Here is a 13,199-nt window from a genome sequence, read left to right as displayed (position 1 = left end):
TAAACTACTAATGATTTATAGTAGTAGTAATAGTGGAGTAGCATTATCTACCCTTCCTCGTCTTGAACGCTGCAGAAAGGATTCTTGTCAACCTATGTGCACATCTGTCCGGTTGTCGCTCCTCCTCAGCATCCGTCATCTCCCTGCATAGTAGAATTAGCTGTCGAGTCTGTCTTTCAATCTTGGAGATTGAGAGGCACAGCTCTCCAATGGGAGTTGCACCCTATTCCCGCCCACTAGCGCGCTCAGTCCAATGGCGTTGGGGCATGGGTGGGCCGTACGCGGCTGGCCCGCTCTTGCGCAGTAGGTGGCTATAGATTTTTTTTCGGACGCCGGAGACCGTTGCTGTGTGTGGGGAGTATTCCCCTTTTTTGAGACACGGAGCGAAGAGAACCCGGAGATTTCCCAGCCCCCCTCTCCCGACGACGCTCCGGAATTCGCCCACGGTGTCTGGTAAGAACCGTGCCCTACTGCTTGTTTTTTGTGTGTATGTGTATCTGCCGGCAGGCCAGAACTCGACTTCCTGCGGCCTAGTCGCGCGGGCTCTCGGGACCCTAGCCTCTCCTACTTTCCACTGCCGCCATATTCTGTAGGCCGGAGGCGCGGCTACCGCGTGGGGAATACGCTCAGGGTTTAGTCGTTGTCCTCTGAACTTTTGCTCGGTGAGGGAGCGCAGTCGGTAGGCTTGGGCCTGGGCGGCCTCGCGCCCTGTGGATGTGATCGCTGTGTGTGCTCGTTGCACGTTGTCGTTTGGGGTAGGGGGAGGGTTGAAGGAAATTTGCATGTGAGGGTGAAGAGAGGCTTTTGCTGGGAGGATTGGCACCATGTAGGACAAGATTTGTCTGTATGTGTGGCCCTGTGTTTGTCTTTCTGAACGTATGTTCGCGTTCATTGTCTTGTGCTGCTGGCACACATTCACTGGGACTTTTTACTTTGGGTAACAGATTACTTGACGTCCATGAACTTTTTTTTTCATTCTGATCAAAAGTTGCCTTATTTGTGGGTATAATGTTCTTTTATTGTATCGAGAATATTATCCGAGCACGCTGTTGCATTTGAGCGTTTGAGATCGCAAGGTCTGTCTCACTTTAAGATATTTTTGAAAACGAGTTATTTTTATATTCTCCTGAAAAGAAAAATGAGCTAGTCTTATTTGGTTCATTAGGGACTTTGACGTTACGTTCTCCAAAATATTATTCAAAAGTTGGTGTGTCTGCTTCCATGGAGATCGCTTTGGTTTTTTTTTGTGTGTGTGTGGTTTATACCTTTGAATAATTCAGTATGACTGTGTGATATGTTTTACCTTGGAATAACAGGAAACTATTTTTTAGATAAAATGAGGATACATATTTACTGAATTTTCTGATTAACCAGTGTAGTAGAATTTAATTTTTCTGTTTGTAAGGAGGTTGGCCTGTTTGAGCTTCAGGCTAATTCTGCTTATTAATATCCTGTTTGCTGAAGAAAAAGAGAATTAGGTTTTTGGTGGGGGAAGAAAATGTAATCCTTTGTCTTTATAAGTTGGTCCATTGGTGTTTATGAAATATTTAAAGACAATTACTAAATTTTATGTTTCTGCCTTATAATTTTCATCATAAAATTTGTTGCAGTAGGGAAAGGTTTTCCTGTAGTGGAGCTGTCCAAAACACCACTCCAAACCAAGAGTAGAAGATGACAAATGTCAAGATGAGCAAATATTGCAAAAAAAAAAAAAAATGTCCTTTATTTAGTAAACAACATGTAGCTACAAGTTCCAGATAGAGAAACTAAACACAATCTGTGTTTTGGCAGTACAGCCTTCATCAGGAGGATCTGTCGAGATTCCACAATACCAAATTTAATTCAACCGAAAATTTCAAACTGCATTAATTAAACTGACTGTAAGGGCGACAAAATATGATAAAGGGGATGGGACGACTTCCCTATGAGGAAAGACTAAAGCAACTAGGGCTCTTCAGCTTAGAGAAAAGGCGGCTGAGGGGGAGATATGATAATGAGTGGAGTGGAATGGGTAGACGTGAATCACTTGTTTACTCTTTCCAAAAATACTAGGACTAGGGGGCACACAATGAATCTACAAACTAGTAAATTTAAAATCAGAGCACTGAACATGTAATTAAACTATGGAATTCATTGCCACCCACAGTATCCCCCCTTTTTAATTTTTTTGCATCTGCTCCCTCTCTCCAGACACCCCCACACTTACCTGAAGAAGGAGGAGTAGGAGCTGCAGCGAGAGTACCTTTTCAGGGACAGGAAAGAACCCCACTCTTTCCTGCCTGCTGCCTCCACTCTCTTGCTGGTGCCATGCTTTTTCAAAATGACCACTGAGACTTCAAGCAGTAGTCTCACAAGATTACCACTTGAAGTCTCAGCTACCATTTTGAAAAAGCACAGCAAGAGAGCTGTGGCTGCGGGGCAGGAAAGAGTGGGGTTCTTTCCTGCCCCCAAGAGGCCACTAGATTACCAGGGAATGCACAGGTAGGCCAGGTGGCAGTGGGCAGAGAGGTGGGGGGGCGTGGTCTGTCCTTAACCGCACCTTTGCAGATTCTGCGGGGAAATGTTTAATTCTGCATGACTGGGGAATTCTGCGCTTCATAGTCACGCAGAATCCTGGCAGAAGTAGAGTAGACTTTTCCTCCATGAGCTTGTCCAAACCTCCTTTAAACCATGTTACACTTCACTAACCACTGTTACCACCTCCTCCAGCATCGAGTTTCAGAGCTTAACTATTTGTTGAGTGAAAAAATATTTCCTCCTATTTGTTTTAAAAGTATTTACGTGTAACTTTCCCTAGTCGTTTTACTTTTTGAAAGAAAAAAAATATCGGTTCACTTCTACTCGTTCTACACCACTCAGGATTTTGTAGACGTCAATTGTATCTCCCCTCAGCCGTCTCTTTTTCAAGCTGAAGAGCCCTACATAACCTCTTTTACCTTTCCTCATGTGAGAGGAGTTCCATCCGCTTTATCATTTTGGTCATCATTCTTTGAACCTTTTCTAATTTGGCTATATCTTTTTTGAAATATGGTGACCAGAACTGAACGTGGAGGCATTATGGTATTCTTGGTCTTATTTATCATCCCTTTCCTAATAATTCCTAGTATCCTGTTTGCTTTTTGGCCACCGTCATCGCACACTGGCCAAAAGATTTCAGTGTATTGTCTACAGCAACACCTAGATCTTTTTCTTGGGTGATTTTGTCTTTCTCAGTAGTTCAACAACTTGCATTCAGGTACAGTAGATATTTTTATAGTGTTTGCTTAAATTGTAAACCATTTTGGATCCTCTCTTTGGGGAGAAAGGCAGTGGAGGAGGCAAGTCAATCAACCCTCCATTCCATAGCGTCCCACAGATCAATCCAGAGACTTGTGGGTTATGCCCCTCTACCAGCAGGTGGAAATAGATAGAACTCGAGGTTTACTATGTGTGGTCATGTGCAGTCACCTTAACTTCAGTATTCTCTCTATCTAGCAGGTGGATGGTCATAACCGTGCAGCTCTGGATTGGTTGGCTTTTGGCCAGGTCATCCGTTCTATTCGTGCTTCTGGGGTCTGAGGTGTCCTGGGACTTGAGGGCACACCTAGTTGTGCCAGATCCCACCCTCCCTGCCCCATCGGGGCTCCTCTGCCTGACTGGAGTTTGTGGTTCTCTCTCTCCTGACTTAAAAATAGAGTCTGTGGTTTCTTTTGCTGCAGCGTCCTCTCCTGCCCTTATTAAAAAAAAAAAAATCCTCTGTTTTGTCCAGCCCTGTGAACTTATGCCGGTTTGCAGTACCAGCTGAGGTGTGCGATGACCGACTTGGCATACGACAGCGATTCCCAAGGGGTGAGTTGTCTTTACCCTACCTGCGCCAGTGGGGGAGAGCAAGCACAGCTCCTGGTGTGGAAGCCACTGGGCTGCTGCTGTTTCCCGTACCGGAGCTCCTCCTGTTGCGCCTTTGCAGGCTGCTATACAGCCCGACACCACAGAGTGTTGTGCTGCTTTCCGACTTGTTTTGGCGGGCTCAGAGCAGCTGTTTTCTTGAGGGTGCCATCTTTCCCGCCGCACCACATGGTGATGCTGAATCACCAATAATCCCTTGGGGCTCGATTTGCCTATGATTCTGGCAGTTTTAACTGCAGTCCTTTCAGAAGATGTGTCTGGGGAACCGGGGTGGATTGCTCCCAGTTTCTTCAAATTTGGTATTTTGTAAGGAACAAGTGCTTCTGAGGAGAAGGCGTGGGGTGGTTTGCAGACTCCAGTGGGAGTCCTCGTGTCTCTCGCAGCTTCCCAAGGGCGAGTTCGGAGGTCCAGTAGAATCGTGCAGCTGTTCTGTGACAGCGAGAACTTTAAGCTGCAGCTTGACAAGTACTGACTATCTGAAAGTCTTCTGGTGGACGTGCTTGTGCCTCACGAGGTGATTTATGGTTTGGGTGCACCCTCTTACAGTTGCACTAAGAATATTCCTGTACCCTCCTCAAGGAGGTTCATTGTCTGTGTGCATCATTAATGGTGGGCAGAAAGGGATCAGGGTTAGGACAGATCCTACTTTTTCCCCTTTCTCAGAGCATGGCAGTACAGACAGCGTGTAGCTAGTCGGGCTTAGGGCTGTTGACACCATCTTTCTGTGAGAAATGTTACATTTTGAGTTGATTCCGAGTCTAGTACACTCCTCCCAGGTTTCTCTCTGTCTCCATGGTAATCCTGCTCCCTCTATGCTGCTGTGGTGGCATTTGCTCTGGGTGCACTGTTTACAGCAAACTAGTTTTATTCAGGAGGGTAGCTGGAAGGTTACAAGTTCAAGGTTGGTTGATTCGCCATATTAGAAGCTGTGGACTTAGCTGTGTTTCTCCGAGGACAAGCAGGCTGCTTGTTCTCACTGATGGGTGACGTCCCCGGCAGCCCCTCCAATCGGAAACTTCACTAGCAAAGGCCTTTGCTAGCTCTCGCGCGCCCATGCGCACCGCGCATGCGCGGCCGTCTTCCCGCCCGAACCGGCTCGTGTTTGTCGGTCTTCTTTTGTCCGCGCTCGGGACGGTCGTGTTTTGCCGCCGTTTCGTGCCCCTCAAGTTGACCCTCGCACGTCTTCGCGATTTCGCAAAAAAAAAAAAAAGAGAGAGACCTTCTGTCTTTGTCCCTTCCCGTGTGTCCAGTTTTTCCCCCAGCGTAAGTTTCCTTTCGCTTTCGGGATAGGCCTTTTTGGCCTCGGTACGGGTTTTCTCTCCCTTATTTTTGGTGCTTTTCGTCGTCATCGCAAATTTTGATTTTGCCGGCGTGATTTTTCCGCCCATGTCATCGAAGTCTCCCAGCGGCTTCAAAAAGTGCGCCCGGGTAATCTCGCTAAAGTGCGCCCGGGTAATCTCGCTCACTGATAGGCACGCTTCGTGTCTTCAGTGTCTGGGGGCTGGGCACCGCCCGCAGGCCTGCAGTCTCTGTGCTCTTTTACAAAAGAGGACTCGGGTAGCGAGATTGGCCCAGTGGAACGTGTTGTTCTCGGGCTCTGTCGACAACAGCACAGGACGCATCGAGTGCATCGACGTTGACAGAATCGAAGTCTTCGACCTCGGCATCGACTGCATCGAGGCGTTGACCCTCTGCATCGTCGGTACCGAGACGTCGGAAGGCTGCGTCGACGTCGGTGGTACCGGGACCTCCGCTGTTGCTGATGTCGGACGGTGGTGCTTCGACTGGAGTGCAGGTGAGGGCTGTCCATTCCCCTGCTGGTGGCGGTGAGCCTCCTCCTGCCCTGAGGGCTCCTGCGGTACAGCCCCCCCGAGACCGACCTTCTTCGGCCTCGGCCCCGAGGAAGAGACGGTTGGATTCTACGTCCTCCTCATCGGTACCGGGCAGCTCCGGTGACATGCTTCGTTTGAAGAAATCAAAGAAGCATCTACACCGGTCTCCTTCCCGCCTCGGTACCGAGAGCTCTGGGTCGCCGAGGGAGTTGGCACCCAGTAGGCATCGGCACGGGAGGATCGCTCACCTTCTGTTCAGGGGGTGTCGATGCGCTCCACCTTGGACAGCCCGAAACCGCCTCCACGCCCGGAACAGACTCTGACCTCAACGCCTGCATCGGCTTCCCTGTCTTTCTCCACAGCCGCTCTGCACGAGAGTCTCCGGGCCGTTCTTCCAGAGATTCTGGGAGAGCTGTTGCGCCCTTCTCTGGTACCGGGGGTGCTTGCGCCTCCGGTACCATCGAGCGAGGCGACGGCTGGCCCTTTGCCCGGGGTGAGGTCTCCGGCATCGGTACCGCTTGCAGCCGCCTCCCAGGAAGACTCCCCGACGATGTCGGTTGAGGGAGCTTCGTCGGTGCTGGCGAGGGAGTCTACCTCTCGGCGCTCCCACCGTGGCCGTGTTTCCACGGAGTCGAGTCGGGTACGGCTTCAGACACAGGTTCATGAACTTGTGTCTGATACCGATGGTGAGGCCTCGTGGGAGGAGGAGGAGGACATCAGATATTTCTCTGACGAGGAGTCTGATGGCCTTCCTTCTGATCCCACTCCCTCCCCTGAAAGGCAGCTTTCTCCTCCCAAGAGTCTGTCTTTCGCGGCCTTTGTCCGGGAGATGTCTACGGCCATCCCCTTCCTGGTGGTCGTGGAGGATGAGCCCAGGGCTGAGATGTTTGAGCTCTTGGACTATCCTTCTCCACCTAAGGAAGCGTCCACAGTACCCATGCATCATGTCCTAAAAAAGACATTGCTGGCGAACTGGACCAAGCCTCTTAACTAATCCCAAAAAGATCGAATCCCAGTACCGATCCATGGGGACCCAGAGCTGATGCGCACTCAGTTGCCTCACGACTCTGGTGTGGTGGATCTGGCCCTAAAGAAGGCTAAGAGTTCTAGGGAGCATGCTTCGGCGCCCCCAGGCAAGGACTCTAGAACCTTAGACTCCTTTGGGAGGAAGGCCTACCATTCTTCTATGCTCGTGGCCAAGATTCAGTCCTACCAGCTCTACACTAGCATCCACATGCGGAACAATGTGCGGCAGTTGGCGGGCTTGATGGACAAGCTCCCTTCTGAGCAAGCCAAGCCGTTTCAGGAGGTGGTCAGGCAGCTGAAGGCGTGCAGAAAATTCCTGGCCAGGAATGTTGCGTCCAGGGCCGCTGCTCAAGGTGTGGTGATGTGCAGACTCTCATGGCTGCGTGCCTCTGACCTGGAGAATAGAATCCAGCAGCGGATTGCGGACTCCCCTTGCCGAGCAGACAACATTTTTTGAGAAAAAGTCAAACAGGTGGTAGAACAGCTCCACCAGCGGGATAACGCTTTCGACAAATTCTCCCGCCGGCAGCCTTCAGCATCTACAGGTAGACGTTTTTATGGGGGAAGGAGGGCTGTTCCCTACTCTTCTGGTAAGCGTAGGTACAATCCTCCCTCTTGACAGCCTGTGGCCCAGGCTAAGCCCCAGCGCGCTCGCTTTCGTCAGCAGCATGCGCCTCAGCAAGGCCCCACAGCTCCCCAGCAAAAGGAGGGGGCGAGCTTTTGACTGGCTCCAGAAGAGCATAGCCGATGTCAAGGTGTCCGTGCCGGGCGATCTGCCAGTCGGGGGGAGGTTGAAAGTTTTTCACCAAAGGTGGCCTCTCATAACCTCCGACCAGTGGGTTCTCCAAATAGTCCGGCAAGGATACACCCTCAATTTGGCCTCGAAGCCTCCAAATTGCCCACCGGGAGCTCAGTCCTTCAGCTTCCAGCACAAGCAGGCACTTGCAGAGGAACTCTCCGCCCTTCTCAGCGCCAATGCGGTCGAGCCCATGCCATCCAGGCAAGAAGGGCTGGGATTCTATTCCAGGTACTTCCTTGTGGAAAAGAAAACAGGGGGGATGTGTCCCATCCTAGACCTAAGGGCCCTGAACAAATATCTGGTCAAGGAAAAGTTCAGGATGCTTTCCCTGGGCACCCTTCTTCCCATAATTCAGCAAAACGATTGGCTATGCTCTCTGGACTTAAAGGATGCTTATACACACATCCTGATACTGCCAGCTCACAGACAGTATCTTCGATTTCGTCTGGGATCACGTCACTTCCAGTACTGTGTGCTACCCTTTGGGCTCGCCTCTGCGCCCAGAGTATTCATGAAGTGCCTAGCTGTGGTAGCAGCAGCGCTTCGCAGGCTCGGAGTGCACGTGTTCCCTTATCTCAACGATTGGCTGGTGAAGAACACTTCCGAGGCAGGAGCTCTACAGTCCATGCAGATGACTATTTGACTCCTGGAGCTACTAGGGTTTGTGATAAATTACCCAAAGTCCCACCTTTTCCCAGTACAGAGACTCGAATTCATAGGAGCTCTGCTGGATTCTCGGATGGCTCGGGCCTATCTCCTGGAGACGAAGGCCAACAATCTGCTGTCCCTCGTCTCCCGGGTACGAGCGTCCCAGCAGATCACAGCTCGGCAGATGTTGAGATTGCTTGGCCACATGGCCTCCACAGTCCATGTGACTCCCATGGCTCGTCTTCACATGCGATCTGCTCAATGGACCCTAGCTTCCCAGTAGTTTCAGGCTGCTGGGGATCTAGAGGACGTGATCCACCTGAATCCCTGTACTGGTGGACGATTTGGGCCAATTTGACTCTGGGACGCCCCTTCCAAATTCCTCAGCCAGAAAAGGTGCTGACTACGGATGCGTCTCTCCTGGGGTGGGGAGCTCATGTCGATGGACTTCACACCCAAGGAAGCTGGTCCCCCCAGGAACGCGATCTGCAGATCAATCTCCTGGAGTTACGAGCAGTCTGGAATGCTCTGAAGGCTTTCAGAGATCGGCTGTCCCATCAAATTATCCAAATTCAGACAGACAACCAGGTTGCCATGTATTACATCAACAAGCAGGGGGGCACCGGATCTCGCCCCCTGTGTCAGGAAGCCGTCAGCATGTGGCTCTGGGCTCGCCGTTACGGCATGTGACTCCAAGCCACATATCTGGCAGGCGTAAACAACAGTCTGGCCGACAGGTTGAGCAGGATTATGCAACCTCACGAGTGGTCGCTCAACTCCAGAGTAGTGCGCCAGATCTTCCAAGTGTGGGGCACCCCCTTGGTAGATCTCTTCGCATCTCGAGCCAACCACAAGGTCCCTCAGTTCTGTTCCAGACTTCAGGCCCACGGTCGACTAGCATCGGATGCCTTCCTCCTGAACTGGGGGGAAGGTCTGCTGTATGCTTATCCTCCCATACCTCTGGTGGGGAAGACTTTGTTGAAACTCAAACAAGACCGGGACACCATGATTCTGATTGCTCCTTTTTGGCCGCGTCAGATCTGGTTCCCTCTTCTTCTGGAGTTGTCCTCCAAAGAACCGTGGAGATTGGAGTGTTTTCCGACCCTCATCACACAGGACGAAGGGGCGCTTCTGCATCCCAACCTCCAGTCTCTGGCTCTCACGGCCTGGATGTTGAGAGCGTAGACTTTGCCTCTTTGGGTCTGTCAGAGGGTGTCTCCCGTGTCTTGCTTCCAGAAAAGATTCCACTAAGAGGAGTTACTTCTTTTTATGGAGGAGGTTTGCTGTCTGGTGTGACAGCAAGGCCTTAGATCCTCGATCTCGTCCTACACAGACCCTGCTTGACTACCTTCTGCACTTGTCTGAGTCTGGTCTCAAGACCAACTCTGCAAGGGTTCACCTTAGGTCAATCAGTGCATACCATTACCGTGTGGAAGGTAAGCCGATCTCAGGACAGCCTTTAGTTGTTCACTTCATGAGAGGTTTGCTTTTGTCAAAGCCCCCCGTCAAACCTCCTACAGTGTCATGGGATCTCAATGTCATTCTCACCCAGCTGATGAAACCTCTTTTTGAGCCACTGAACTCCTGCCATCTGAAGTACTTGACCTGGAAGGTCATTTTCTTGGTGGCAGTTACTTCAGCTCGTAGAGTCAGTGAGCTTCAGGCCCTGGTAGCCCAGGCCCCTTACACCAGATTTCATCATAATAGAGTAGTCCTCCGCACTCACCCTAAGTTTTTGCCGAAGGTAGTGTCGGAGTTCCATCTGAACCAGTCAATTGTCTTGCCAACATTTTTTCCCCGTCCTCATTCTTGAACGTCAGCTGCACACATTGGACTGCAAAAGAGCATTGGCCTTCTATCTGGAGCGGACACAGCCCAACAGATAGTCCGCCCAATTGTTTGTTTCTTTTGATTCCAACAGGAGGGGAGTGGCTGTGGGGAAACGCACCATATCCAATTGGCTAGCAGATTGCATTTCCTTCACTTACACCCAGGCTGGGCTGGCTCTTGAGGGTCATGTCACGGCTCACAATGTCAGAGCCATGGCTGTGTCAGTGGCCCACTTGAAGTCAGCCACTATTGAAAAGATATGCAAAGCTGCGATGTGGTCATCTGTCCACACATTCACATCTCATTACTGCCTGCAGCAGGATACCTGACGCGACAGTCGGTTCGGGCAGTCAGTGCTTCAGAATCTGTTCGGGGTTTAGAATCCAACTCCACCCCCCTAGGCCCGTGTTTTATTCTGTTCTAGGCTACACTCTCTGTTAGTTGGATAAGTTTTTAGGTCAATCTCAGTTATGTCCTCGCCGTTGCGAGGCCCAATTGACCATGTTTGTTGTTTTGAGTGAGCCTGGGGGCTAGGGATACCCCATCAGTGAGAACAAGCAGCCTGCTTGTCCTCGGAGAAAGCGAATGCTACATATCTGTAGAAGGTATTCTCCGAGGACAGCAGGCTGATTGTTCTCACAAACCCGCCCGCCTCCCCTTTGGAGTTGTGTCTTCCCTTGTCTTGCTACATATGGGACTGATGAACACGAGCCGGTTCGGGCGGGAAGACGGCCGCGCGAGAGCTAGCAAAGGCCTTTGCTAGTGAAGTTTCCGATTGGAGGGGCTGCCGTGGACGTCACCCATCAGTGAGAACAATCAGCCTGCTGTCCTCGGAGAATACCTTCTACAGGTATGTAGCATTCGCTTTCCAATAGGACATATTTTATCGCATTCCCTCTTACTGCTTGCTTGGCTGGAACAGTTATCACTACTCTCCTTTGCTAAAGATTGCTTTTCTCTCTCTTTTTTGCACACTGATTCTGGCCACACTTTTGCATACTAGCCCCAGCCATCACAGTATCCCCGGTACTTCTAATTGCTCTGTGACATTTTTTTCTTCTATGATTTGTTTCAGGCGTTGAATAAGCAGGCATCTTTGGCGGTCACAGCCTGTCGTTTGATGTGGTTGTGCCATTGGGTGGCAGAAGTAGCTTCAAATGGTGGCTGGTTCAGCTATTGTTTGAGGACTAGGTGAAGTTGGCGGAAGATTTGGGTGACTCACAGGCTGAGCGTCTTCCTGAGGACATGTCTGTCTACACATTCTTTTCAGTCGGATCAGGCTCGCTCTTGTCTTTAAAGACACCAAGACTATCATCTAGGGCAGCCTAGTTTTCTTCAGCGATCCAGGTTTAGTCCAAGCAGGGTTTCAAAACTCCTGACTTCGTCTGTTCAAGATCCTCCAGATTTTTCCTGAAAGGGTGATGGGGTGCACAGTCCTGTCTTTTCTTCATAAGATGATTTCTGCCTTCTATCCCATTCAATCTTTGTCTCTTTCCACTTCTTGGACATTCACTCCAAAACTATTTGGAAGTGACCAATGAGGTCCATTGGTCAAATCTTTGATTCATGCTTTGCTCGGGACCTTAGGAAGGTAATGCAGCTTCCAAAGCAATGCTGGCTTGCCATTTTTAGATTGGCAGAAGCAGGCATAGCAGGACAATGTCTGGGTTGACCCACTAAACAGAAGTGACTTCCCTGTATAGCGTTCTAGTGCTCGCCATTTTAAGACTAGCAGATATGGCAGTGGCAGGATCAGAAGCAGACATATTCATGCCTTAGGTATACAGGAAGGTGACTGCTCCTTATTAGACACCCACACTGTGGTGGGATCATCAAGATTCCTGACCCACTGAGCAGAAATGCCTCCCATTGACCAAGAGAGACAATTTCTTCAGCTAGCCTCTGTATGGGACAGTCTCTCCTGTTGTAGGCGGCAGTGCTTTCTCCCAGTTTACTTCCTTTTCTGAGTCCTGTCTAGTTTCCTTGGCTGCCTTTTGCAGTTTGGCCACTTGATCCTCTGTCCTGCTGTGGATGGCTTTCGTAGATCGCCCACTTGGTCTGCTGTCCTTCCCTTGCTAGGCATTGCAGGCTTGACGTGACAGCGTGTGTGGCCACGACCCGTGGATCATCGCTCCAGTCTACTGAGGTTGTAGTACTCTGTCCCACTTGAGGACTGCTTTGGTACATCTCACAATTCTATGGATTGATGTGTGGAACGATACGGAAGGTAAAATTAGTCCTTACCCACAAATTTTCTTTCCATTAGTGCCAACAGATCAATCCAGAAGCCCGCCCTTTGTTCTGGGTTGAGTGTTTTCTTCTAGTTTCTTCAGATTCTTTTGTTTGATTTTGGTTAAGAAAAAAAATCAAAACAAGGAAATCTTCTGTTCTCCTTCTGCAGGAGCAGTTGAGGCGCATATAAGGGCTTTATGCAGGCAGGAGAGGACTTACCGTTGGATTTCCTCTTCCTTCTTCCACTGCTTTGGTATCGACAATACTGAGGTTAAGGTGGCTGCTATTGATCACATATACTAAACCTCTGAAGTTCTTTCTATCTCCACTTTCTGGTAGAGGAACATAACCCACAAGTCTCTGGGGGTTAGATCTGTTATGCCTAATGGAAAGAAAATTATCAGATAAGGACTAATTTTACCTTGCCTCAGATACAGACTCAGATTGTGAGCTCTCTGGGGAAAGAAAGTTACCTACAGTAACTTGGTTTGGGCTACCACTGGTAAAAGGCAAGAGCTAAATGCTAAAATCTTCCCAAAAATAAAAATGATTTTACTTTGTTTTCTATTTAGTGAATCAGGTTTACCTTTTAAGGCAGATTAGTTTGTGTGTGTTTCTTAATTTTGTAGCATGCTTTCATGATGTTAGCAGTAACTGTAATGTACTTCAGAAAAAATACAACCAGTACATTTTCTGGCTTCAAAATGTTTAGAAAACCATTTATTAACAGGTGTGCTAAGGTTATTATTTCATAACTGGCACGGAGCACAATACATAAAATGGGTCTTGCTGCAGATAACATGCAATAATATCATGAGCGTGCACTAATCAACAGTAATTAATGGCCCCTGTGGTATTCCCTACACAAGACTAGTTTCAGGCTTATGAAAGTAGTTGGTTCCGGTTCCCAATTAAGATCTTAAGCTCTTTGGAACCAGGTTTTATTT

At 49.5% G+C, this 13,199-nt stretch overlaps 1 protein-coding gene across 2 annotated transcripts in view; it reads left to right on the top strand.

Annotated features, from left to right (window-relative positions):
- Positions 1 to 317: 317 nt before the first annotated feature.
- Positions 318 to 13,199, top strand: part of ELAVL1 (ELAV like RNA binding protein 1) — a 108,566-nt gene continuing 95,684 nt past the window's right edge. For both annotated transcript variants that reach the window (XM_030218538.1, XM_030218537.1), the window contains exon 1: positions 318 to 453. The gene's annotated coding sequence lies outside the window, so the exon portion shown is untranslated. The remainder of the gene's footprint in view (positions 454 to 13,199) is intronic.

This window comes from Microcaecilia unicolor, chromosome 11 (assembly GCF_901765095.1).
Source record: "Microcaecilia unicolor chromosome 11, aMicUni1.1, whole genome shotgun sequence".
In the NCBI taxonomy this organism is placed as follows: Eukaryota; Metazoa; Chordata; class Amphibia; order Gymnophiona; family Siphonopidae; genus Microcaecilia; species Microcaecilia unicolor.
This window is presented reverse-complemented; position numbering and strand designations above follow the sequence as displayed.